We start from the raw sequence: 6,000 nt of genomic DNA, 5'->3' as shown, positions 1-6,000 counted from the left end.
ACAATAATCCTGTAAAGAAAATGTTCATTCCATTTTACAGATGATGAAACTGTGGCTTAAGAGACTAACTGATTTAGTTAGATAAAATGATAAAGGAAGTGTTCAAGGAAAGATTTGAACTTACATCTCCTGGGTTGGGTGAGCACTTTTTTGAGGGGATGGGGTGGTTGAGTTGTCTCTCAGTTTGGTGTAAATATCCAATTTCATTGGTCCAGTTTGGGGTAAATGTCCAATTTCATTGGTTCTAGTCTTTAAGCTGTATTATTCAGAACTGATAAATGACAGGATTGAAGACCATTTTCTGATCCCAAATCTGGACTGAGGGATTGGGGAGAAATCACTCTTGCTAGTCCTTTGTCCTCTTCTTGCTTTTTTTCCTCCCCAGATTCCTTGTTGTCCCCAGAAAGCCAGCCCTGACCTTCCTCTCTGACTGTGGATAGAAAGGACATGTGAGCCAGGCTTTTCTTCTAGGAACAAGGATGCCTTCGATTTGGTCAGTAATTCAGGGCATAAACAGATACATAAAACTATCCATCCTGAGAAAGCAGGTTGTACTGAAAGGAAGAATAATGGTGATAATATGAGGCAGGGCAAGCGTACTTTCTGGGCTGGTTCGCGCCTTTTAGCTATAAAGTGAGCCTCTATGAGGACCCTGTCACATCTAATGTGGGCTACAAAGAGAGTTAAATTTATTATGCCCCATGTACCTCCCTTCTCATCTCCACCTAGAGCGACCTTCCTGTTCTCGAGGTCAGACGTCTGAGTTCTTTCAAGACTTCTTGTCTGGTCTGTGGCTCAGATGTGTTTCGAAGGTTCTGGGCCCCTCTTCACTGGGGAAGGCCAGCCTGGCCTGTGGCAGGTCACTGGAGCAGCCAAGCCCTCTATTGTGTTAATAAGGCCAGTAGGGAGGTGAGCCTATTCATCAGGCAGGCTGGCTCAGGGGGAGCTATCCATGAATAAGTGATTGGTGATCAGCTCTTGGAGCTGGAGGGAATAACTCAAGGGATCCCTCTGTGTGGCCATGGGGCCGGCCTGCCTGCCTGGGGTCTATGCCTGGAATTAAATGTGAAAGGGGAGGGGTATGGGAGGTCAGCAGGAAAAAAGAATGCATTAGATAAGCATTGGAAATTAGAGTTATTGAAACCATGCCATGAAAGATCTTGGAACAGAGAATGTTGGAGCTGGGAGGAATCTTAGAACATAAAATGTCAGAACTGGGAGGGCCCTTAGAACACAGAGTGTCAGAGCTGAGAGGGGTCTTAGAACATAAAATGTCAGAGCTGGGAGTGACTTAAAGATTAATAAATTTTAACATAGGAGAAAACAGACCCAGATAGAGTTGTCCCTGCTCAGACCATATCTGGGTTATTGTGTTAGGTTCTGAGTAGCACATTTTAAGAGGGTCAATGATAAAACGGTGATTATCCAGAGGAGAGACCAGGATGGTTAGGGGTCTATATTTATGCTAAGATTCACTGAGATGAAGATATGGAGAGAAGGGAATGATTGCCTGTCCTGGCATCCCATAGGAACTCTCTACTGGTTCCTCTATGAGGATGGACCTAAGGTTCAAGGCTCTCTGTAGATCTGCATCTGTTTAAAGCCATTGCTAACGAGCCTCCAGTAATGTATTTACTTTTTCTAGTCACCCAGTGGAAATAATTTTCTCAACAAAAGAGCATTTAATGAAATGGTGTAAAAAGAAAAGAAACAAAAAAATATTTTCCACTAACCCTTGGTCACACTCTTCTTCAATTACACACACCACCAGAGAAAAGAAGGGACACTCCAATCTTCAATCACTGGTAATTATTTACATTTTTGGTGGTATCTTTTGTTTTCACATTATCTAAATTTCTCCACATATCCCTTCCATTCCTCCTCTCACAAAGTCATTCCATATATCAAATAATTTTTCCAAAAGAAAAAAAATGAAAAAGAGAAAGATGAGAAAAGCAATGATCAAAGTCAATCAACATACTCTCCCAAATCTGAAAAGCTGAGTAGTAATTTAAACCTTTGTGGACTTCCAAACTCTGGAAAATAGTTTCAGGAAGGGGGGAGTCTTCTCATATCTCTTCTTTGGAGCTAAGCTTATATATTACAATTCTTCAACATTCTTTTTTAAAAGTATGTTTTATGGTTATTCTTTCCTACATTGTTGCAGTTGTGTTTATTGTTTTCTTAGCTCTGTTTACTTCAAATTGCCTCAGTTCATGTAAGTCTTCTCAAGTTTCTCTGTCTACATCCTATTTATCATTTCTTACATCACAGCAATGTCCTAATACATTCATGTACCATAAATAGTTTATCCATTTCCCTATTAATGGACATTTACGGTTTCAATAAATAGTTTTTAAGCATCAATATGTCCAAGCACTTTGTACATATAGGAAACACACATGGAAAGACATAAATTTAGAGACCGTGTGTAATTAAAGAATATATTTGAAGGGGCTACATACACAAGGAATATATGTAGCCAGGGCACATATGTGTCAACCCATCTCTTCAGGGCTACAGGGCTACCAGTGTCGTCTTCTGGTGATGTCATCTTACTGACCTCACTGAGATCACTCCTCACTAGTCTAGCTGGTCTACATTCTCTACCAAGCATGAAATCTCTGCTGGAAAGTGTTCTTTCCTGGTCTTGTCTTACCACACCATTCTTTGCGGGTTTTGTGGTCACTGCTAGATGTGGATCTCTTGGGTGTGGGATTGTGAAAGATTTGGACTAACTGGTCTCTAAGTCACTTCCAGGTCTAAATCTTAGGAGCCTCTTTTTCTAAATCCCATTCAAAACAGCAAAGTGTATCTAATCTGCTGAGCATCCTGTGTGCAGGGTCCTATGCAAAGGCTGGATAAGACAAGATATGAAGTTTAGGAATAGTCCCTGATCTCTAGGTGATAAAGCTCAAACATGTAATAAATAACAATATGATAAGTAAGTATACAAAAAGGTTCAAAACAGAAAATCATATAACATGAGGTCTCACTGGCAATTTAGTATCCCATAAGGATTCTTGGAAATTGTAACATTTGAGTTAAGATTCATACGGTGGGTAAGGAATTTTGCAGGTGAAGAGGTGGAAGAGAAAAATCTCAGGAAAAGGGAATAGCGGTTGAGCAAAGGCACAGGAGCAAAGAGTCCTATATATCTGGGGTATTTGGAGGTAGGAGGAGAGAATAGACAATTTTGGTCAGTCTAGCATGCATGGAGAGTAATGATAGAAGGCAATGGAGAGATGGGGTGGACCAAATTATAGAAAGTTTTGAATGCTAATCAAACGAGATCGAATGTTATTCAGCAGGCAATAGAGAGCCACGGAAGAATTTTTAGCAGAGGAGGAATATTTTCCATCAGTATGCAGCAGCTATAGAGAAGGAATAGATAAATCTGCTCTGTCATAGACATTGGAATGCTAGAAAAAAAGAGAGGTAAGGGTTTTGGAGGAGTTAACCAGTGAACCGTGAATGTGGCTGATCTTGTATGTGGTTAAATTATTGCATTGAAAATCACATTATTGAGCTATGGCTCTCTAACAGGTACAAAGAATGTTCACATCTCCATCATCTTACTGGATTCACAACTTGATCCCTCCTTGAAGAAAGTGAAAATGTTCTTTATCACACAACCTCCATAATCCTGAGAAGAGACTCAAGCTTACCAAGAGAGTTAATGGCAGATCTGGGATTAAAAACAATCAAACAACAAGCATTTCTTAAGCATTCACTGTGTCCAGCATTATTATCAGTTACTGGGGGTACACAGGCACGCCTTCTGCCCTCATTTGTTACCAAGACAAAGACTATATAACCCCAAAGTGTCTCCTTCTATAAATAGAACCTCAACTCAGAACTTCCATTAAGTCTGAGAAGAGTTAATCTTTTCTCTCATTCTTTGACTCATTAGGCATCCTGAAATTATTAGGTATATATAGAACTTCTGGTCTAGCACAATCAGGGAAGGCTTCCTGTACAAGATGAGTTGAGTGTTGGAGGAAGCCAAGAATCATTCAACATGGAGATGAACACTATAAATATATGAGTAAAGGCATGAAGGAAGGAGAAAGATAACTAAGTTTGAAAAATAACCAATTTTTAGATCAACTGAAACATAAGAATGCGTGGAAGGAGAATCATGGGATGTAAGTCTGGAAAGGCTGACCAGAACCAGTTGATGAATCTCTGAACCTCTTCATTTTGCAGCTAAAACTAAGGTTCAAAGGAGTAGTTAGCCCAATATTATAGAATGAGTTTTTTTTTTAAAGAAATATACATTGAAACTAATTTTCCTTGTATAAAGATATTTTTGTACAATCAATTACATGACAAATATGTATTCAACATTTACTGTTTGTCAAACACTGTCAGTTAATAATAAACAGCTAATAAACATTTATTAAGTGCCTACTATGTTCCAATGGAGATTATATTGAAGATACAAATATCATAAAAAGAAAAAACAATCCCTGTCCCCAAGGAGCTTACAATGTAATGGGGGAGGACATTATACAAAAAGGAAGTTGAACATTGCTGTCTATGGGGCAAGGGGAAGAAAGGGGATTGGGGGGGGGGGAAGTACTTGGTACATGATGGAGCACTCCAAGAAAGTAAAAAGCAGTGCTGTTGGCAGGAAAAGGGAAGAAGACTGTGTCCTCCTCCTATGGAGGTTTTAGACCTCATGCATCTGCCTTTTAGGCAGAGGGTTCAGTCAGAGGGGCAGGGGACATTGATGAGATATGAGGACCATGAGTGACTCAATCTTGCAGGATAATAATAAGAATGGAAAGAGATGGGGAGAGATATATGAAAAAGGAAAGTTAAGTTAGAGGAAATTATCCCAAATAATCAAGGTGTTCAAGTAGACATTTATACAAACAAGGAGAATGGAGTAGGAGAAATAGCTGATACTTGCTGTCCTTCATCAGAAATGGACAAAGGAGGAAAGAATACACACATATATGTACACATGATTGGTCCAGAAATACATTTGACTCAAAAAGAAAAAATAAGGGAGGAGAGGGAATTGCAGGGGAGTAGATTAAGGAAGGGATTAGTCTTAAGCAAAGCAAACTCTAACTAAGGAGATACAAAAATATTTGTAGTTTTTTTGGTGAGGTGACAAATAATAAGAATGCAAGGGGAATACCCATAAATTGGAAATGACTAAACAAGTTATGTGTCATGGAATAAATAAATAAATAGCAAATGGTTGCTGTTGCTTGTCCTTTGTTCTCAAAGAATACCAATGGTGCAAGGCAAATAAATACTATAGTGCTCTGAGAAATGACGAAGAGGGTAGTTTCAGGGAAACCTGAAAAGACTTGTGTGAACTGATGCAGAGTGAAGTGAGTGGAATCAGGAGAACAATTTATACAATGACAGCAAAATGGTAAAGCCAAGAAACTTTGAAAGAATTAGAATTTCCAAGCAGGATATCATAATTCCAGAAGAATAATGATGAAACATGCTACCCATCTCCTGATGGACCTCAGGGTACATAATCTTTTGAACATGACCAGAACAAAAATGTGCTTTGCTTGCCTATACATGTTTGCAGCAGGATTTTTAATTTTCTTTTGTACTCAATTTCTTTTTTGGAAGGGGTGAGATCAGAGTGGGAATGAGAAAAGGGAATATGTACTGATTGAAAAAAGTGCCATTAAAAAATAAAATGGGAATAATAATAGCACTTATCTCTCAGAGTTGTTGTGAGGATAAAGAGATATTTGGAAATGCTTTGCAAATCTTGAAAGTACCATCAGTTGTCATTATTATTGTGATCATTATTTTGGTACAGACACAGATCCCATTAGATTGAAGTGAATAATAAAGGGTGATCAAGACCTGGGACTTAAGTTAAGGCAGAGATGGTTTCTAGGGGGTAGCATGTTGGGCTAGGTGGGAGGTAGAAAGGTCAGCCATCACACAATAGGCTGAGATTCCAAGAAGCTGCACCATTAAAGCAACCCTCTGGCTCACTTAACCTATTTCTGC

The sequence above is a fragment of the Sarcophilus harrisii genome, chromosome 3 (genome assembly GCF_902635505.1).
Source record: "Sarcophilus harrisii chromosome 3, mSarHar1.11, whole genome shotgun sequence".
Taxonomy (NCBI): Eukaryota; Metazoa; Chordata; class Mammalia; order Dasyuromorphia; family Dasyuridae; genus Sarcophilus; species Sarcophilus harrisii.
The sequence above is the reverse complement of the archived record's forward strand: the minus strand, read 5'-3'. Positions refer to the sequence as shown.